This window comes from Pseudophryne corroboree, chromosome 11 (genome assembly GCF_028390025.1).
Source record: "Pseudophryne corroboree isolate aPseCor3 chromosome 11, aPseCor3.hap2, whole genome shotgun sequence".
Classification (NCBI taxonomy): domain Eukaryota; kingdom Metazoa; phylum Chordata; class Amphibia; order Anura; family Myobatrachidae; genus Pseudophryne; species Pseudophryne corroboree.
Genome location: NC_086454.1, coordinates 68,763,453 through 68,783,983, shown reverse-complemented (window position 1 = coordinate 68,783,983; position 20,531 = coordinate 68,763,453). Strand labels below are relative to the sequence as shown.

The 20,531-nt window shown below is 29.7% G+C and overlaps 23 non-coding genes across 23 annotated transcripts; all 23 read right to left on the bottom strand.

Annotated features, from left to right (window-relative positions):
- Positions 1-89: 89 nt before the first annotated feature.
- On the bottom strand, positions 90-163 carry TRNAT-AGU (transfer RNA threonine (anticodon AGU)). The gene has a single exon. It is a non-coding gene; the product is annotated as a tRNA-Thr (tRNA).
- Positions 164-992: 829 nt separating this feature from the next.
- TRNAT-AGU (transfer RNA threonine (anticodon AGU)) lies at positions 993-1,066 on the bottom strand. Its single transcript has one exon. It is a non-coding gene; the product is annotated as a tRNA-Thr (tRNA).
- Positions 1,067-1,906: 840 nt separating this feature from the next.
- TRNAT-AGU (transfer RNA threonine (anticodon AGU)) lies at positions 1,907-1,980 on the bottom strand. The gene has a single exon. It is a non-coding gene; the product is annotated as a tRNA-Thr (tRNA).
- An 830-nt stretch (positions 1,981-2,810) lies between these two features.
- Positions 2,811-2,884, bottom strand: TRNAT-AGU (transfer RNA threonine (anticodon AGU)). The gene has a single exon. It is a non-coding gene; the product is annotated as a tRNA-Thr (tRNA).
- An 840-nt stretch (positions 2,885-3,724) lies between these two features.
- Positions 3,725-3,798, bottom strand: TRNAT-AGU (transfer RNA threonine (anticodon AGU)). Its single transcript has one exon. It is a non-coding gene; the product is annotated as a tRNA-Thr (tRNA).
- Positions 3,799-4,628: 830 nt separating this feature from the next.
- Positions 4,629-4,702, bottom strand: TRNAT-AGU (transfer RNA threonine (anticodon AGU)). The gene has a single exon. It is a non-coding gene; the product is annotated as a tRNA-Thr (tRNA).
- An 840-nt stretch (positions 4,703-5,542) lies between these two features.
- TRNAT-AGU (transfer RNA threonine (anticodon AGU)) lies at positions 5,543-5,616 on the bottom strand. Its single transcript has one exon. It is a non-coding gene; the product is annotated as a tRNA-Thr (tRNA).
- Positions 5,617-6,445: 829 nt separating this feature from the next.
- TRNAT-AGU (transfer RNA threonine (anticodon AGU)) lies at positions 6,446-6,519 on the bottom strand. Its single transcript has one exon. It is a non-coding gene; the product is annotated as a tRNA-Thr (tRNA).
- An 840-nt stretch (positions 6,520-7,359) lies between these two features.
- Positions 7,360-7,433, bottom strand: TRNAT-AGU (transfer RNA threonine (anticodon AGU)). The gene has a single exon. It is a non-coding gene; the product is annotated as a tRNA-Thr (tRNA).
- An 830-nt stretch (positions 7,434-8,263) lies between these two features.
- Positions 8,264-8,337, bottom strand: TRNAT-AGU (transfer RNA threonine (anticodon AGU)). Its single transcript has one exon. It is a non-coding gene; the product is annotated as a tRNA-Thr (tRNA).
- Positions 8,338-9,177: 840 nt separating this feature from the next.
- Positions 9,178-9,251, bottom strand: TRNAT-AGU (transfer RNA threonine (anticodon AGU)). The gene has a single exon. It is a non-coding gene; the product is annotated as a tRNA-Thr (tRNA).
- An 829-nt stretch (positions 9,252-10,080) lies between these two features.
- Positions 10,081-10,154, bottom strand: TRNAT-AGU (transfer RNA threonine (anticodon AGU)). Its single transcript has one exon. It is a non-coding gene; the product is annotated as a tRNA-Thr (tRNA).
- Positions 10,155-10,994: 840 nt separating this feature from the next.
- On the bottom strand, positions 10,995-11,068 carry TRNAT-AGU (transfer RNA threonine (anticodon AGU)). The gene has a single exon. It is a non-coding gene; the product is annotated as a tRNA-Thr (tRNA).
- An 829-nt stretch (positions 11,069-11,897) lies between these two features.
- On the bottom strand, positions 11,898-11,971 carry TRNAT-AGU (transfer RNA threonine (anticodon AGU)). Its single transcript has one exon. It is a non-coding gene; the product is annotated as a tRNA-Thr (tRNA).
- An 840-nt stretch (positions 11,972-12,811) lies between these two features.
- TRNAT-AGU (transfer RNA threonine (anticodon AGU)) lies at positions 12,812-12,885 on the bottom strand. Its single transcript has one exon. It is a non-coding gene; the product is annotated as a tRNA-Thr (tRNA).
- An 829-nt stretch (positions 12,886-13,714) lies between these two features.
- TRNAT-AGU (transfer RNA threonine (anticodon AGU)) lies at positions 13,715-13,788 on the bottom strand. The gene has a single exon. It is a non-coding gene; the product is annotated as a tRNA-Thr (tRNA).
- Positions 13,789-14,628: 840 nt separating this feature from the next.
- On the bottom strand, positions 14,629-14,702 carry TRNAT-AGU (transfer RNA threonine (anticodon AGU)). Its single transcript has one exon. It is a non-coding gene; the product is annotated as a tRNA-Thr (tRNA).
- An 829-nt stretch (positions 14,703-15,531) lies between these two features.
- On the bottom strand, positions 15,532-15,605 carry TRNAT-AGU (transfer RNA threonine (anticodon AGU)). The gene has a single exon. It is a non-coding gene; the product is annotated as a tRNA-Thr (tRNA).
- An 840-nt stretch (positions 15,606-16,445) lies between these two features.
- TRNAT-AGU (transfer RNA threonine (anticodon AGU)) lies at positions 16,446-16,519 on the bottom strand. Its single transcript has one exon. It is a non-coding gene; the product is annotated as a tRNA-Thr (tRNA).
- Positions 16,520-17,348: 829 nt separating this feature from the next.
- On the bottom strand, positions 17,349-17,422 carry TRNAT-AGU (transfer RNA threonine (anticodon AGU)). Its single transcript has one exon. It is a non-coding gene; the product is annotated as a tRNA-Thr (tRNA).
- Positions 17,423-18,262: 840 nt separating this feature from the next.
- On the bottom strand, positions 18,263-18,336 carry TRNAT-AGU (transfer RNA threonine (anticodon AGU)). The gene has a single exon. It is a non-coding gene; the product is annotated as a tRNA-Thr (tRNA).
- An 829-nt stretch (positions 18,337-19,165) lies between these two features.
- TRNAT-AGU (transfer RNA threonine (anticodon AGU)) lies at positions 19,166-19,239 on the bottom strand. Its single transcript has one exon. It is a non-coding gene; the product is annotated as a tRNA-Thr (tRNA).
- Positions 19,240-20,080: 841 nt separating this feature from the next.
- On the bottom strand, positions 20,081-20,154 carry TRNAT-AGU (transfer RNA threonine (anticodon AGU)). Its single transcript has one exon. It is a non-coding gene; the product is annotated as a tRNA-Thr (tRNA).
- Positions 20,155-20,531: the final 377 nt, after the last annotated feature.

Below are 20,531 nucleotides of genomic sequence, written 5' to 3'. Positions count from 1 at the left end.
AGTGAAAGCAGATAAAGGTTTTACACATCTTATTTTGTTATGCATCAACAAAAAACTACATACTGGTGTGATAAAAAGGTATCAAACAAAGGTACTGCTGAGATGTGAACTCAGGATCTCCTGTTTACTAGACAGGCACTTTAACCAACTAAGCCACAGCACCACTTGCACTGCCTTATATATAATGACACATTATATGTCTAAAGTATAATATTTTTTGTTATTTATATATATTTTATTGATACTAGTATTTTATTAATTCTTTAAACAGTTGGAAACTTACAGTAAGTTATATAATGCTTTTTTCTCCTTTATTTTGTATATACAGGCCCTACATTCTTACAATATCTTGTTCAAGTCACTTGTTAATATGCTTTATTGTAATAGATATTATGGCGTTTTTATTAATGTAGTCATCCCTGGGAAATTAAAGTCAGTCTATTGTTGGTACTCATACAGTTAAAAAGTAATCGTGAAATGAAAACATGAGATCTCAATGATAGAATTATTGTTAACATTTTATCTGCAAGCTTGCTCAATAAATGGAAAGATTTATTTTTGCAATTGCTTTCCTAACACAATATTGTTTATGTTAAGTAACAAATAATCCATTATTTTCTATTGCTCCCCAAACTCTGATGACTAAATTGTCTTTCAATTTATCTTGAGAAACTCACATTGTTACTGACTTTTGTTTAAACATTTCCTCTGACTGGACACCATATTGTTCCTGGAGATTGCTCAGACATGATGATTGGCAATTTCTGGAATTATTTTCTAGTTACCTTGGCATCAATTTACATCTACAAAATAACTGATATTAAAAAAGGAGAATATTGCCTTTTTTTGTGTTTTCTGATTTGGACTGTATCTAGAAATGTGGTACATATTACTGAACATGTGAGAAAGGGTAAAGGCTGCTGAAGCATTCACATGTCTTTTTGTGATGAATTATCAACAAACTATGTTCTGAGTTGATGAAAATAAATGAAAGGCGCTGCTGAGATTTGAACTCAGGATCTCCTGTTTACTAGACAGGCGCTTTAACCAACTAAGCCACAGCACCACATTATGCCCTAAAGCTTCACAAAGAAAAATGATATATCTAAGATATGCTATTTGGTAACAATTTTTGATATTTTTATAACTATTGCTTCATCAATTTTTCAAACCGGTGGAAATTTAGAGTATAAATAGAAAGTTGTGTTCTCTCTTTTCATTCATGATTTACAGCACCTTCATTCTTAAAATATCTTGTCAAAGTAATTTTCTAATTTTTTTTAGCACTTTTATTGATTTCTCTGTAAGTAATGCTACATGGGAATAAATGTCAATTAATTTTTGATATTCAGAAAACAAAAACATGTAGTAAAATTAAGAACTCTGTTTTAAAAAGTCAGAATTATGGTTAGCATTCTTTATTGATGCTTTTTCAAGAGAAGTTTAGCTTTTCATCAAGAAGTGTTTTCCTAACACAATTTTAAGGATGTTATGGAAATAAATATGGGTTAAATGTCAATGATTCTCTAGCTATGATGACTAAACTGACTCTCAAATTACTGTACCTTGGGAAACTTACTTTTTTACAGACATTTTAACACTTTCTGTTTTATTCTCTTTTAAATGTACTCTAAATTAATTTTGCAGTTTACCCAATATGATGAAGGCTATTTTGTAAAAATTCATCTATTTACCTTAACATAGGCATATTTCTACAAATTAACTTATGTTGAAATAGGGTGAAGTTTTGTTGTTTGTCGTCTTCTGACATGGATGGCATCTTTAAACTTTTTTACATTGGTGACCAAATGTGCCAAAGTGAAAGCAGATAAATGTTTTACACATCTTATTTTGTTATGCATCAACAAAAAACTACATACTGGTGTGATAAAAAGGTATCAAATAAAGGTACTGCTGAGATATGAACTCAAGATCTCCTGTTTACTAGACAGGCACTTTAACCAACTAAGCCACAGCACCACTTGCACTGCCTTATATATAATGACAAATTATATGTCTAAAGTATAATATTTTTTATTATTTATATATATTTTTTTGATACTAGTATTTTATTAATTCTTTAAACAGTTGGAAACTTACAGTAAGTTATATAATGCTTTTTTTCTCCTTTATTTTGTATATATAGGCCCTACATTCTTACATTATCTTGTTCAAGTCACTTGTTAATATGCTTTATTGTAATAGATATTATGGTGTTTTTATTAATGTAGTCATCCCTGGGAAATTAAAGTCAGTCTATTGTTGGTACTCATACAGTTAAAAAGTAATTGTGAAATGAAAACATGAGATCTCAATGATAGAATTATTGTTAACATTTTATCTGGAAGCTTGCTCAATAAATGGAAAGATTTATTTTTGCAATTGCTTTCCTAACACAATATTGTTTATGTTAAGTAACAAATAATCCATTATTTTCTATTGCTCCCCAAACTCTGATGACTAAATTGTCTATCAATTTATCTTGAGAAACTCACATTGTTACTGACTTTTGTTTAAACATTTCCTCTGACTGGACACCATATTGTTCCTGGAGATTGCTCAGAAATGATGATTGGCAATTTCTGGAATTCTTTTCTCATTACCTTGGCATCAATTTACTTCTACAAAATAACTGATATTAAAAAAGGGGAATATTGCCTTTTTTTGTGTTTTCTGATTTGGACTGTATCTAGAAATGTGGTACATATTACTGAACATGTGAGAAAGGGTAAAGGCTGCTGAAGCATTCACATGTCTTTTTGTGATGAATTATCAACAAACTATGTTCTGAGTTGATGAAAATAAATGAAAGGCGCTGCTGAGATTTGAACTCAGGATCTCCTGTTTACTAGACAGGCGCTTTAACCAACTAAGCCACAGCACCACATTATGCCCTAAAGCTTCACAAAGAAAAATGATATATCTAAGATATGCTATTTGGTAACAATTTTTGATATTCTTATAACTATTGCTTCATCAATTTTTCAAACCGGTGGAAATTTAGAGTATAAATAGAAAGTTGTGTTCTCTCTTTTCATTCATGATTTACAGCACCTTCATTCTTAAAATATCTTGTCAAAGTAATTTTCTAATTTTTTTTAGCACTTTTATTGATTTCTCTGTAAGTAATGCTACATGGGAATAAATGTCAATTAATTTTTGATATTCAGAAAACAAAAACATGTAGTAAAATTAAGAACTCTGTTTTAAAAAGTCAGAATTATGGTTAGCATTCTTTATTGATGCTTTTTCAAGAGAAGTTTAGCTTTTCATCAAGAAGTGTTTTCCTAACACAATTTTAAGGATGTTATGGAAATAAATATGGGTTAAATGTCAATGATTCTCTAGCTATGATGACTAAACTGACTCTCAAATTACTGTACCTTGGGAAACTTACTTTTTTACAGACATTTTAACACTTTCTGTTTTATTCTCTTTTAAATGTACTCTAAATTAATTTTGCAGTTTACCCAATATGATGAAGGCTATTTTGTAAAAATTCATCTATTTACCTTAACATAGGCATATTTCTACAAATTAACTTATGTTGAAATAGGGTGAAGTTTTGTTGTTTGTCGTCTTCTGACATGGATGGCATCTTTAAACTTTTTTACATTGGTGACCAAATGTGCCAAAGTGAAAGCAGATAAATGTTTTACACATCTTATTTTGTTATGCATCAACAAAAAACTACATACTGGTGTGATAAAAAGGTATCAAACAAAGGTACTGCTGAGATATGAACTCAAGATCTCCTGTTTACTAGACAGGCACTTTAACCAACTAAGCCACAGCACCACTTGCACTGCCTTATATATAATGACAAATTATATGTCTAAAGTATAATATTTTTTATTATTTATATATATTTTTTTGATACTAGTATTTTATTAATTCTTTAAACAGTTGGAAACTTACAGTAAGTTATATAATGCTTTTTTTCTCCTTTATTTTGTATATATAGGCCCTACATTCTTACATTATCTTGTTCAAGTCACTTGTTAATATGCTTTATTGTAATAGATATTATGGTGTTTTTATTAATGTAGTCATCCCTGGGAAATTAAAGTCAGTCTATTGTTGGTACTCATACAGTTAAAAAGTAATTGTGAAATGAAAACATGAGATCTCAATGATAGAATTATTGTTAACATTTTATCTGGAAGCTTGCTCAATAAATGGAAAGATTTATTTTTGCAATTGCTTTCCTAACACAATATTGTTTATGTTAAGTAACAAATAATCCATTATTTTCTATTGCTCCCCAAACTCTGATGACTAAATTGTCTATCAATTTATCTTGAGAAACTCACATTGTTACTGACTTTTGTTTAAACATTTCCTCTGACTGGACACCATATTGTTCCTGGAGATTGCTCAGAAATGATGATTGGCAATTTCTGGAATTCTTTTCTAGTTACCTTGGCATCAATTTACTTCTACAAAATAACTGATATTAAAAAAGGGGAATATTGCCTTTCTTTGTGTTTTCTGATTTGGACTGTATCTAGAAATGTGGTACATATTACTGAACATGTGAGAAAGGGTAAAGGCTGCTGAAGCATTCACATGTCTTTTTGTGATGAATTATCAACAAACTATGTTCTGAGTTGATGAAAATAAATGAAAGGCGCTGCTGAGATTTGAACTCAGGATCTCCTGTTTACTAGACAGGCGCTTTAACCAACTAAGCCACAGCACCACATTATGCCCTAAACCTTCACAAAGAAAAATGATATATCTAAGATATGCTATTTGGTAACAATTTTTGATATTCTTATAACTATTGCTTCATCAATTTTTCAAACCGGTGGAAATTTAGAGTATAAATAGAAAGTTGTGTTCTCTCTTTTCATTCATGATTTACAGCACCTTCATTCTTAAAATATCTTGTCAAAATAATTTTCTAATTTTTTTTAGCACTTTTATTGATTTCTCTGTAAGTAATGCTACATGGGAATAAATGTCAATTAATTTTTGATATTCAGAAAACAAAAACATGTAGTAAAATTAAGAACTCTGTTTTAAAAAGTCAGAATTATGGTTAGCATTCTTTATTGATGCTTTTTCAAGAGAAGTTTAGCTTTTCATCAAGAAGTGTTTTCCTAACACAATTTTAAGGATGTTATGGAAATAAATATGGGTTAAATGTCAATGATTCTCTAGCTATGATGACTAAACTGACTCTCAAATTACTGTACCTTGGGAAACTTACTTTTTTACAGACATTTTAACACTTTCTGTTTTATTCTCTTTTAAATGTACTCTAAATTAATTTTGCAGTTTACCCAATATGATGAAGGCTATTTTGTAAAAATTCATCTATTTACCTTAACATAGGCATATTTCTACAAATTAACTTATGTTGAAATAGGGTGAAGTTTTGTTGTTTGTCGTCTTCTGACATGGATGGCATCTTTAAACTTTTTTACATTGGTGACCAAATGTGCCAAAGTGAAAGCAGATAAATGTTTTACACATCTTATTTTGTTATGCATCAACAAAAAACTACATACTGGTGTGATAAAAAGGTATCAAACAAAGGTACTGCTGAGATATGAACTCAGGATCTCCTGTTTACTAGACAGGCACTTTAACCAACTAAGCCACAGCACCACTTGCACTGCCTTATATATAATGACAAATTATATGTCTAAAGTATAATATTTTTTATTATTTATATATATTTTTTTGATACTAGTATTTTATTAATTCTTTAAACAGTTGGAAACTTACAGTAAGTTATATAATGCTTTTTTCTCCTTTATTTTGTATATACAGGCCCTACATTCTTACATTATCTTGTTCAAGTCACTTGTTAATATGCTTTATTGTAATAGATATTATGGTGTTTTTATTAATGTAGTCATCCCTGGGAAATTAAAGTCAGTCTATTGTTGGTACTCATACAGTTAAAAAGTAATCGTGAAATGAAAACATGAGATCTCAATGATAGAATTATTGTTAACATTTTATCTGGAAGCTTGCTCAATAAATGGAAAGATTTATTTTTGCAATTGCTTTCCTAACACAATATTGTTTATGTTAAGTAACAAATAATCCATTATTTTCTATTGCTCCCCAAACTCTGATGACTAAATTGTCTATCAATTTATCTTGAGAAACTCACATTGTTACTGACTTTTGTTTAAACATTTCCTCTGACTGGACACCATATTGTTCCTGGAGATTGCTCAGAAATGATGATTGGCAATTTCTGGAATTCTTTTCTAGTTACCTTGGCATCAATTTACTTCTACAAAATAACTGATATTAAAAAAGGGGAATATTGCCTTTCTTTGTGTTTTCTGATTTGGACTGTATCTAGAAATGTGGTACATATTACTGAACATGTGAGAAAGGGTAAAGGCTGCTGAAGCATTCACATGTCTTTTTGTGATGAATTATCAACAAACTATGTTCTGAGTTGATGAAAATAAATGAAAGGCGCTGCTGAGATTTGAACTCAGGATCTCCTGTTTACTAGACAGGCGCTTTAACCAACTAAGCCACAGCACCACATTATGCCCTAAAGCTTCACAAAGAAAAATGATATATCTAAGATATGCTATTTGGTAACAATTTTTGATATTCTTATAACTATTGCTTCATCAATTTTTCAAACCGGTGGAAATTTAGAGTATAAATAGAAAGTTGTGTTCTCTCTTTTCATTCATGATTTACAGCACCTTCATTCTTAAAATATCTTGTCAAAATAATTTTCTAATTTTTTTTAGCACTTTTATTGATTTCTCTGTAAGTAATGCTACATGGGAATAAATGTCAATTAATTTTTGATATTCAGAAAACAAAAACATGTAGTAAAATTAAGAACTCTGTTTTAAAAAGTCAGAATTATGGTTAGCATTCTTTATTGATGCTTTTTCAAGAGAAGTTTAGCTTTTCATCAAGAAGTGTTTTCCTAACACAATTTTAAGGATGTTATGGAAATAAATATGGGTTAAATGTCAATGATTCTCTAGCTATGATGACTAAACTGACTCTCAAATTACTGTACCTTGGGAAACTTACTTTTTTACAGACATTTTAACACTTTCTGTTTTATTCTCTTTTAAATGTACTCTAAATTAATTTTGCAGTTTACCCAATATGATGAAGGCTATTTTGTAAAAATTCATCTATTTACCTTAACATAGGCATATTTCTACAAATTAACTTATGTTGAAATAGGGTGAAGTTTTGTTGTTTGTCGTCTTCTGACATGGATGGCATCTTTAAACTTTTTTACATTGGTGACCAAATGTGCCAAAGTGAAAGCAGATAAATGTTTTACACATCTTATTTTGTTATGCATCAACAAAAAACTACATACTGGTGTGATAAAAAGGTATCAAACAAAGGTACTGCTGAGATATGAACTCAAGATCTCCTGTTTACTAGACAGGCACTTTAACCAACTAAGCCACAGCACCACTTGCACTGCCTTATATATAATGACAAATTATATGTCTAAAGTATAATATTTTTTATTATTTATATATATTTTTTTGATACTAGTATTTTATTAATTCTTTAAACAGTTGGAAACTTACAGTAAGTTATATAATGCTTTTTTTCTCCTTTATTTTGTATATATAGGCCCTACATTCTTACATTATCTTGTTCAAGTCACTTGTTAATATGCTTTATTGTAATAGATATTATGGTGTTTTTATTAATGTAGTCATCCCTGGGAAATTAAAGTCAGTCTATTGTTGGTACTCATACAGTTAAAAAGTAATTGTGAAATGAAAACATGAGATCTCAATGATAGAATTATTGTTAACATTTTATCTGGAAGCTTGCTCAATAAATGGAAAGATTTATTTTTGCAATTGCTTTCCTAACACAATATTGTTTATGTTAAGTAACAAATAATCCATTATTTTCTATTGCTCCCCAAACTCTGATGACTAAATTGTCTATCAATTTATCTTGAGAAACTCACATTGTTACTGACTTTTGTTTAAACATTTCCTCTGACTGGACACCATATTGTTCCTGGAGATTGCTCAGAAATGATGATTGGCAATTTCTGGAATTCTTTTCTAGTTACCTTGGCATCAATTTACTTCTACAAAATAACTGATATTAAAAAAGGGGAATATTGCCTTTCTTTGTGTTTTCTGATTTGGACTGTATCTAGAAATGTGGTACATATTACTGAACATGTGAGAAAGGGTAAAGGCTGCTGAAGCATTCACATGTCTTTTTGTGATGAATTATCAACAAACTATGTTCTGAGTTGATGAAAATAAATGAAAGGCGCTGCTGAGATTTGAACTCAGGATCTCCTGTTTACTAGACAGGCGCTTTAACCAACTAAGCCACAGCACCACATTATGCCCTAAACCTTCACAAAGAAAAATGATATATCTAAGATATGCTATTTGGTAACAATTTTTGATATTCTTATAACTATTGCTTCATCAATTTTTCAAACCGGTGGAAATTTAGAGTATAAATAGAAAGTTGTGTTCTCTCTTTTCATTCATGATTTACAGCACCTTCATTCTTAAAATATCTTGTCAAAATAATTTTCTAATTTTTTTTAGCACTTTTATTGATTTCTCTGTAAGTAATGCTACATGGGAATAAATGTCAATTAATTTTTGATATTCAGAAAACAAAAACATGTAGTAAAATTAAGAACTCTGTTTTAAAAAGTCAGAATTATGGTTAGCATTCTTTATTGATGCTTTTTCAAGAGAAGTTTAGCTTTTCATCAAGAAGTGTTTTCCTAACACAATTTTAAGGATGTTATGGAAATAAATATGGGTTAAATGTCAATGATTCTCTAGCTATGATGACTAAACTGACTCTCAAATTACTGTACCTTGGGAAACTTACTTTTTTACAGACATTTTAACACTTTCTGTTTTATTCTCTTTTAAATGTACTCTAAATTAATTTTGCAGTTTACCCAATATGATGAAGGCTATTTTGTAAAAATTCATCTATTTACCTTAACATAGGCATATTTCTACAAATTAACTTATGTTGAAATAGGGTGAAGTTTTGTTGTTTGTCGTCTTCTGACATGGATGGCATCTTTAAACTTTTTTACATTGGTGACCAAATGTGCCAAAGTGAAAGCAGATAAATGTTTTACACATCTTATTTTGTTATGCATCAACAAAAAACTACATACTGGTGTGATAAAAAGGTATCAAACAAAGGTACTGCTGAGATATGAACTCAGGATCTCCTGTTTACTAGACAGGCACTTTAACCAACTAAGCCACAGCACCACTTGCACTGCCTTATATATAATGACAAATTATATGTCTAAAGTATAATATTTTTTATTATTTATATATATTTTTTTGATACTAGTATTTTATTAATTCTTTAAACAGTTGGAAACTTACAGTAAGTTATATAATGCTTTTTTCTCCTTTATTTTGTATATACAGGCCCTACATTCTTACATTATCTTGTTCAAGTCACTTGTTAATATGCTTTATTGTAATAGATATTATGGTGTTTTTATTAATGTAGTCATCCCTGGGAAATTAAAGTCAGTCTATTGTTGGTACTCATACAGTTAAAAAGTAATCGTGAAATGAAAACATGAGATCTCAATGATAGAATTATTGTTAACATTTTATCTGGAAGCTTGCTCAATAAATGGAAAGATTTATTTTTGCAATTGCTTTCCTAACACAATATTGTTTATGTTAAGTAACAAATAATCCATTATTTTCTATTGCTCCCCAAACTCTGATGACTAAATTGTCTATCAATTTATCTTGAGAAACTCACATTGTTACTGACTTTTGTTTAAACATTTCCTCTGACTGGACACCATATTGTTCCTGGAGATTGCTCAGAAATGATGATTGGCAATTTCTGGAATTCTTTTCTAGTTACCTTGGCATCAATTTACTTCTACAAAATAACTGATATTAAAAAAGGGGAATATTGCCTTTCTTTGTGTTTTCTGATTTGGACTGTATCTAGAAATGTGGTACATATTACTGAACATGTGAGAAAGGGTAAAGGCTGCTGAAGCATTCACATGTCTTTTTGTGATGAATTATCAACAAACTATGTTCTGAGTTGATGAAAATAAATGAAAGGCGCTGCTGAGATTTGAACTCAGGATCTCCTGTTTACTAGACAGGCGCTTTAACCAACTAAGCCACAGCACCACATTATGCCCTAAAGCTTCACAAAGAAAAATGATATATCTAAGATATGCTATTTGGTAACAATTTTTGATATTCTTATAACTATTGCTTCATCAATTTTTCAAACCGGTGGAAATTTAGAGTATAAATAGAAAGTTGTGTTCTCTCTTTTCATTCATGATTTACAGCACCTTCATTCTTAAAATATCTTGTCAAAATAATTTTCTAATTTTTTTTAGCACTTTTATTGATTTCTCTGTAAGTAATGCTACATGGGAATAAATGTCAATTAATTTTTGATATTCAGAAAACAAAAACATGTAGTAAAATTAAGAACTCTGTTTTAAAAAGTCAGAATTATGGTTAGCATTCTTTATTGATGCTTTTTCAAGAGAAGTTTAGCTTTTCATCAAGAAGTGTTTTCCTAACACAATTTTAAGGATGTTATGGAAATAAATATGGGTTAAATGTCAATGATTCTCTAGCTATGATGACTAAACTGACTCTCAAATTACTGTACCTTGGGAAACTTACTTTTTTACAGACATTTTAACACTTTCTGTTTTATTCTCTTTTAAATGTACTCTAAATTAATTTTGCAGTTTACCCAATATGATGAAGGCTATTTTGTAAAAATTCATCTATTTACCTTAACATAGGCATATTTCTACAAATTAACTTATGTTGAAATAGGGTGAAGTTTTGTTGTTTGTCGTCTTCTGACATGGATGGCATCTTTAAACTTTTTTACATTGGTGACCAAATGTGCCAAAGTGAAAGCAGATAAATGTTTTACACATCTTATTTTGTTATGCATCAACAAAAAACTACATACTGGTGTGATAAAAAGGTATCAAACAAAGGTACTGCTGAGATATGAACTCAGGATCTCCTGTTTACTAGACAGGCACTTTAACCAACTAAGCCACAGCACCACTTGCACTGCCTTATATATAATGACAAATTATATGTCTAAAGTATAATATTTTTTATTATTTATATATATTTTTTTGATACTAGTATTTTATTAATTCTTTAAACAGTTGGAAACTTACAGTAAGTTATATAATGCTTTTTTCTCCTTTATTTTGTATATACAGGCCCTACATTCTTACATTATCTTGTTCAAGTCACTTGTTAATATGCTTTATTGTAATAGATATTATGGTGTTTTTATTAATGTAGTCATGCCTGGGAAATTAAAGTCAGTCTATTGTTGGTACTCATACAGTTAAAAAGTAATCGTGAAATGAAAACATGAGATCTCAATGATAGAATTATTGTTAACATTTTATCTGGAAGCTTGCTCAATTAATGGAAAGATTTATTTTTGCAATTGCTTTCCTAACACAATATTGTTTATGTTAAGTAACAAATAATCCATTATTTTCTATTGCTCCCCAAACTCTGATGACTAAATTGTCTATCAATTTATCTTGAGAAACTCATATTGTTACTGACTTTTGTTTAAACATTTCCTCTGACTGGACACCATATTGTTCCTGGAGATTGCTCAGAAATGATGATTGGCAATTTCTGGAATTCTTTTCTAGTTACCTTGGCATCAATTTACTTCTACAAAATAACTGATATTAAAAAAGGGGAATATTGCCTTTTTTTGTGTTTTCTGATTTGGACTGTATCTAGAAATGTGGTACATATTACTGAACATGTGAGAAAGGGTAAAGGCTGCTGAAGCATTCACATGTCTTTTTGTGATGAATTATCAACAAACTATGTTCTGAGTTGATGAAAATAAATGAAAGGCGCTGCTGAGATTTGAACTCAGGATCTCCTGTTTACTAGACAGGCGCTTTAACCAACTAAGCCACAGCACCACATGATGCCCTAAAGCTTCACAAAGAAAAATGATATATCTAAGATATGCTATTTGGTAACAATTTTTGATATTCTTATAACTATTGCTTCATCAATTTTTCAAACCGGTGGAAATTTAGAGTATAAATAGAAAGTTGTGTTCTCTCTTTTCATTCATGATTTACAGCACCTTCATTCTTAAAATATCTTGTCAAAGTAATTTTCTAATTTTTTTTAGCACTTTTATTGATTTCTCTGTAAGTAATGCTACATGGGAATAAATGTCAATTAATTTTTGATATTCAGAAAACAAAAACATGTAGTAAAATTAAGAACTCTGTTTTAAAAAGTCAGAATTATGGTTAGCATTCTTTATTGATGCTTTTTCAAGAGAAGTTTAGCTTTTCATCAAGAAGTGTTTTCCTAACACAATTTTAAGGATGTTATGGAAATAAATATGGGTTAAATGTCAATGATTCTCTAGCTATGATGACTAAACTGACTCTCAAATTACTGTACCTTGGGAAACTTACTTTTTTACAGACATTTTAACACTTTCTGTTTTATTCTCTTTTAAATGTACTCTAAATTAATTTTGCAGTTTACCCAATATGATGAAGGCTATTTTGTAAAAATTCATCTATTTACCTTAACATAGGCATATTTCTACAAATTAACTTATGTTGAAATAGGGTGAAGTTTTGTTGTTTGTCGTCTTCTGACATGGATGGCATCTTTAAACTTTTTTACATTGGTGACCAAATGTGCCAAAGTGAAAGCAGATAAATGTTTTACACATCTTATTTTGTTATGCATCAACAAAAAACTACATACTGGTGTGATAAAAAGGTATCAAACAAAGGTACTGCTGAGATATGAACTCAGGATCTCCTGTTTACTAGACAGGCACTTTAACCAACTAAGCCACAGCACCACTTGCACTGCCTTATATATAATGACAAATTATATGTCTAAAGTATAATATTTTTTATTATTTATATATATTTTTTTGATACTAGTATTTTATTAATTCTTTAAACAGTTGGAAACTTACAGTAAGTTATATAATGCTTTTTTCTCCTTTATTTTGTATATACAGGCCCTACATTCTTACATTATCTTGTTCAAGTCACTTGTTAATATGCTTTATTGTAATAGATATTATGGTGTTTTTATTAATGTAGTCATCCCTGGGAAATTAAAGTCAGTCTATTGTTGGTACTCATACAGTTAAAAAGTAATCGTGAAATGAAAACATGAGATCTCAATGATAGAATTATTGTTAACATTTTATCTGGAAGCTTGCTCAATAAATGGAAAGATTTATTTTTGCAATTGCTTTCCTAACACAATATTGTTTATGTTAAGTAACAAATAATCCATTATTTTCTATTGCTCCCCAAACTCTGATGACTAAATTGTCTATCAATTTATCTTGAGAAACTCACATTGTTACTGACTTTTGTTTAAACATTTCCTCTGACTGGACACCATATTGTTCCTGGAGATTGCTCAGAAATGATGATTGGCAATTTCTGGAATTCTTTTCTAGTTACCTTGGCATCAATTTACTTCTACAAAATAACTGATATTAAAAAAGGGGAATATTGCCTTTCTTTGTGTTTTCTGATTTGGACTGTATCTAGAAATGTGGTACATATTACTGAACATGTGAGAAAGGGTAAAGGCTGCTGAAGCATTCACATGTCTTTTTGTGATGAATTATCAACAAACTATGTTCTGAGTTGATGAAAATAAATGAAAGGCGCTGCTGAGATTTGAACTCAGGATCTCCTGTTTACTAGACAGGCGCTTTAACCAACTAAGCCACAGCACCACATTATGCCCTAAAGCTTCACAAAGAAAAATGATATATCTAAGATATGCTATTTGGTAACAATTTTTGATATTCTTATAACTATTGCTTCATCAATTTTTCAAACCGGTGGAAATTTAGAGTATAAATAGAAAGTTGTGTTCTCTCTTTTCATTCATGATTTACAGCACCTTCATTCTTAAAATATCTTGTCAAAATAATTTTCTAATTTTTTTTAGCACTTTTATTGATTTCTCTGTAAGTAATGCTACATGGGAATAAATGTCAATTAATTTTTGATATTCAGAAAACAAAAACATGTAGTAAAATTAAGAACTCTGTTTTAAAAAGTCAGAATTATGGTTAGCATTCTTTATTGATGCTTTTTCAAGAGAAGTTTAGCTTTTCATCAAGAAGTGTTTTCCTAACACAATTTTAAGGATGTTATGGAAATAAATATGGGTTAAATGTCAATGATTCTCTAGCTATGATGACTAAACTGACTCTCAAATTACTGTACCTTGGGAAACTTACTTTTTTACAGACATTTTAACACTTTCTGTTTTATTCTCTTTTAAATGTACTCTAAATTAATTTTGCAGTTTACCCAATATGATGAAGGCTATTTTGTAAAAATTCATCTATTTACCTTAACATAGGCATATTTCTACAAATTAACTTATGTTGAAATAGGGTGAAGTTTTGTTGTTTGTCGTCTTCTGACATGGATGGCATCTTTAAACTTTTTTACATTGGTGACCAAATGTGCCAAAGTGAAAGCAGATAAATGTTTTACACATCTTATTTTGTTATGCATCAACAAAAAACTACATACTGGTGTGATAAAAAGGTATCAAACAAAGGTACTGCTGAGATATGAACTCAGGATCTCCTGTTTACTAGACAGGCACTTTAACCAACTAAGCCACAGCACCACTTGCACTGCCTTATATATAATGACAAATTATATGTCTAAAGTATAATATTTTTTATTATTTATATATATTTTTTTGATACTAGTATTTTATTAATTCTTTAAACAGTTGGAAACTTACAGTAAGTTATATAATGCTTTTTTCTCCTTTATTTTGTATATACAGGCCCTACATTCTTACATTATCTTGTTCAAGTCACTTGTTAATATGCTTTATTGTAATAGATATTATGGTGTTTTTATTAATGTAGTCATGCCTGGGAAATTAAAGTCAGTCTATTGTTGGTACTCATACAGTTAAAAAGTAATCGTGAAATGAAAACATGAGATCTCAATGATAGAATTATTGTTAACATTTTATCTGGAAGCTTGCTCAATTAATGGAAAGATTTATTTTTGCAATTGCTTTCCTAACACAATATTGTTTATGTTAAGTAACAAATAATCCATTATTTTCTATTGCTCCCCAAACTCTGATGACTAAATTGTCTATCAATTTATCTTGAGAAACTCATATTGTTACTGACTTTTGTTTAAACATTTCCTCTGACTGGACACCATATTGTTCCTGGAGATTGCTCAGAAATGATGATTGGCAATTTCTGGAATTCTTTTCTAGTTACCTTGGCATCAATTTACTTCTACAAAATAACTGATATTAAAAAAGGGGAATATTGCCTTTTTTTGTGTTTTCTGATTTGGACTGTATCTAGAAATGTGGTACATATTACTGAACATGTGAGAAAGGGTAAAGGCTGCTGAAGCATTCACATGTCTTTTTGTGATGAATTATCAACAAACTATGTTCTGAGTTGATGAAAATAAATGAAAGGCGCTGCTGAGATTTGAACTCAGGATCTCCTGTTTACTAGACAGGCGCTTTAACCAACTAAGCCACAGCACCACATGATGCCCTAAAGCTTCACAAAGAAAAATGATATATCTAAGATATGCTATTTGGTAACAATTTTTGATATTCTTATAACTATTGCTTCATCAATTTTTCAAACCGGTGGAAATTTAGAGTATAAATAGAAAGTTGTGTTCTCTCTTTTCATTCATGATTTACAGCACCTTCATTCTTAAAATATCTTGTCAAAGTAATTTTCTAATTTTTTTTAGCACTTTTATTGATTTCTCTGTAAGTAATGCTACATGGGAATAAATGTCAATTAATTTTTGATATTCAGAAAACAAAAACATGTAGTAAAATTAAGAACTCTGTTTTAAAAAGTCAGAATTATGGTTAGCATTCTTTATTGATGCTTTTTCAAGAGAAGTTTAGCTTTTCATCAAGAAGTGTTTTCCTAACACAATTTTAAGGATGTTATGGAAATAAATATGGGTTAAATGTCAATGATTCTCTAGCTATGATGACTAAACTGACTCTCAAATTACTGTACCTTGGGAAACTTACTTTTTTACAGACATTTTAACACTTTCTGTTTTATTCTCTTTTAAATGTACTCTAAATTAATTTTGCAGTTTACCCAATATGATGAAGGCTATTTTGTAAAAATTCATCTATTTACCTTAACATAGGCATATTTCTACAAATTAACTTATGTTGAAATAGGGTGAAGTTTTGTTGTTTGTCGTCTTCTGACATGGATGGCATCTTTAAACTTTTTTACATTGGTGACCAAATGTGCCAAAGTGAAAGCAGATAAATGTTTTACACATCTTATTTTGTTATGCATCAACAAAAAACTACATACTGGTGTGATAAAAAGGTATCAAACAAAGGTACTGCTGAGATATGAACTCAGGATCTCCTGTTTACTAGACAGGCACTTTAACCAACTAAGCCACAGCACCACTTGCACTGCCTTATATATAATGACAAATTATATGTCTAAAGTATAATATTTTTTATTATTTATATATATTTTTTTGATACTAGTATTTTATTAATTCTTTAAACAGTTGGAAACTTACAGTAAGTTATATAATGCTTTTTTCTCCTTTATTTTGTATATACAGGCCCTACATTCTTACATTATCTTGTTCAAGTCACTTGTTAATATGCTTTATTGTAATAGATATTATGGTGTTTTTATTAATGTAGTCATCCCTGGGAAATTAAAGTCAGTCTATTGTTGGTACTCATACAGTTAAAAAGTAATCGTGAAATGAAAACATGAGATCTCAATGATAGAATTATTGTTAACATTTTATCTGGAAGCTTGCTCAATAAATGGAAAGATTTATTTTTGCAATTGCTTTCCTAACACAATATTGTTTATGTTAAGTAACAAATAATCCATTATTTTCTATTGCTCCCCAAACTCTGATGACTAAATTGTCTATCAATTTATCTTGAGAAACTCACATTGTTACTGACTTTTGTTTAAACATTTCCTCTGACTGGACACCATATTGTTCCTGGAGATTGCTCAGAAATGATGATTGGCAATTTCTGGAATTCTTTTCTAGTTACCTTGGCATCAATTTACTTCTACAAAGTAACTGATATTAAAAAAGGGGAATATTGCCTTTCTTTGTGTTTTCTGATTTGGACTGTATCTAGAAATGTGGTACATATTACTGAACATGTGAGAAAGGGTAAAGGCTGCTGAAGCATTCACATGTCTTTTTGTGATGAATTATCAACAAACTATGTTCTGAGTTGATGAAAATAAATGAAAGGCGCTGCTGAGATTTGAACTCAGGATCTCCTGTTTACTAGACAGGCGCTTTAACCAACTAAGCCACAGCACCACATTATGCCCTAAAGCTTCACAAAGAAAAATGATATATCTAAGATATGCTATTTGGTAACAATTTTTGATATTCTTATAACTATTGCTTCATCAATTTTTCAAACCGGTGGAAATTTAGAGTATAAATAGAAAGTTGTGTTCTCTCTTTTCATTCATGATTTACAGCACCTTCATTCTTAAAATATCTTGTCAAAGTAATTTTCTAATTTTTTTTAGCACTTTTATTGATTTCTCTGTAAGTAATGCTACATGGGAATAAATGTCAATTAATTTTTGATATTCAGAAAACAAAAACATGTAGTAAAATTAAGAACTCTGTTTTAAAAAGTCAGAATTATGGTTAGCATTCTTTATTGATGCTTTTTCAAGAGAAGTTTAGCTTTTCATCAAGAAGTGTTTTCCTAACACAATTTTAAGGATGTTATAGAAATAAATATGGGTTAAATGTCAATGATTCTCTAGCTATGATGACTAAACTGACTCTCAAATTACTGTACCTTGGGAAACTTACTTTTTTACAGACATTTTAACACTTTCTGTTTTATTCTCTTTTAAATGTACTCTAAATTAATTTTGCAGTTTACCCAATATGATGAAGGCTATTTTGTAAAAATTAATCTATTTACCTTAACATAGGCATATTTCTACAAATTAACTTATGTTGAAATAGGGTGAAGTTTTGTTGTTTGTCGTCTTCTGACATGGATGGCATCTTTAAACTTTTTTACATTGGTGACCAAATGTGCCAAAGTGAAAGCAGATAAATGTTTTACACATCTTATTTTGTTATGCATCAACAAAAAACTACATACTGGTGTGATAAAAAGGTATCAAACAAAGGTACTGCTGAGATATGAACTCAGGATCTCCTGTTTACTAGACAGGCACTTTAACCAACTAAGCCACAGCACCACTTGCACTGCCTTATATATAATGACAAATTATATGTCTAAAGTATAATATTTTTTATTATTTATATATATTTTTTTGATACTAGTATTTTATTAATTCTTTAAACAGTTGGAAACTTACAGTAAGTTATATAATGCTTTTTTCTCCTTTATTTTGTATATACAGGCCCTACATTCTTACATTATCTTGTTCAAGTCACTTGTTAATATGCTTTATTGTAATAGATATTATGGTGTTTTTATTAATGTAGTCATGCCTGGGAAATTAAAGTCAGTCTATTGTTGGTACTCATACAGTTAAAAAGTAATCGTGAAATGAAAACATGAGATCTCAATGATAGAATTATTGTTAACATTTTATCTGGAAGCTTGCTCAATTAATGGAAAGATTTATTTTTGCAATTGCTTTCCTAACACAATATTGTTTATGTTAAGTAACAAATAATCCATTATTTTCTATTGCTCCCCAAACTCTGATGACTAAATTGTCTATCAATTTATCTTGAGAAACTCATATTGTTACTGACTTTTGTTTAAACATTTCCTCTGACTGGACACCATATTGTTCCTGGAGATTGCTCAGAAATGATGATTGGCAATTTCTGGAATTCTTTTCTAGTTACCTTGGCATCAATTTACTTCTACAAAATAACTGATATTAAAAAAGGGGAATATTGCCTTTTTTTGTGTTTTCTGATTTGGACTGTATCTAGAAATGTGGTACATATTACTGAACATGTGAGAAAGGGTAAAGGCTGCTGAAGCATTCACATGTCTTTTTGTGATGAATTATCAACAAACTATGTTCTGAGTTGATGAAAATAAATGAAAGGCGCTGCTGAGATTTGAACTCAGGATCTCCTGTTTACTAGACAGGCGCTTTAACTAACTAAGCCACAGCACCACATGATGCCCTAAAGCTTCACAAAGAAAAATGATATATCTAAGATATGCTATTTGGTAACAATTTTTGATATTCTTATAACTATTGCTTCATCAATTTTTCAAACCGGTGGAAATTTAGAGTATAAATAGAAAGTTGTGTTCTCTCTTTTCATTCATGATTTACAGCACCTTCATTCTTAAAATATCTTGTCAAAGTAATTTTCTAATTTTTTTTTAGCACTTTTATTGATTTCTCTGTAAGTAATGCTACATGGGAATAAATGTCAATTAATTTTTGATATTCAGAAAACAAAAACATGTAGTAAAATTAAGAACTCTGTTTTAAAAAGTCAGAATTATGGTTAGCATTCTTTATTGATGCTTTTTCAAGAGAAGTTTAGCTTTTCATCAAGAAGTGTTTTCCTAACACAATTTTAAGGATGTTATGGAAATAAATATGGGTTAAATGTCAATGATTCTCTAGCTATGATGACTAAACTGACTCTCAAATTACTGTACCTTGGGAAACTTACTTTTTTACAGACATTTTAACACTTTCTGTTTTATTCTCTTTTAAATGTACTCTAAATTAATTTTGCAGTTTACCCAATATGATGAAGGCTATTTTGTAAAAATTCATCTATTTACCTTAACATAGGCATATTTCTACAAATTAACTTATGTTGAAATAGGGTGAAGTTTTGTTGTTTGTCGTCTTCTGACATGGATGGCATCTTTAAACTTTTTTACATTGGTGACCAAATGTGCCAAAGTGAAAGCAGATAAATGTTTTACACATCTTATTTTGTTATGCATCAACAAAAAACTACATACTGGTGTGATAAAAAGGTATCAAACAAAGGTACTGCTGAGATATGAACTCAGGATCTCCTGTTTACTAGACAGGCACTTTAACCAACTAAGCCACAGCACCACTTGCACTGCCTTATATATAATGACAAATTATATGTCTAAAGTATAATATTTTTTATTATTTATATATATTTTTTTGATACTAGTATTTTATTAATTCTTTAAACAGTTGGAAACTTACAGTAAGTTATATAATGCTTTTTTCTCCTTTATTTTGTATATACAGGCCCCACATTCTTACATTATCTTGTTCAAGTCACTTGTTAATATGCTTTATTGTAATAGATATTATGGTGTTTTTATTAATGTAGTCATCCCTGGGAAATTAAAGTCAGTCTATTGTTGGTACTCATACAGTTAAAAAGTAATCGTGAAATGAAAACATGAGATCTCAATGATAGAATTATTGTTAACATTTTATCTGGAAGCTTGCTCAAT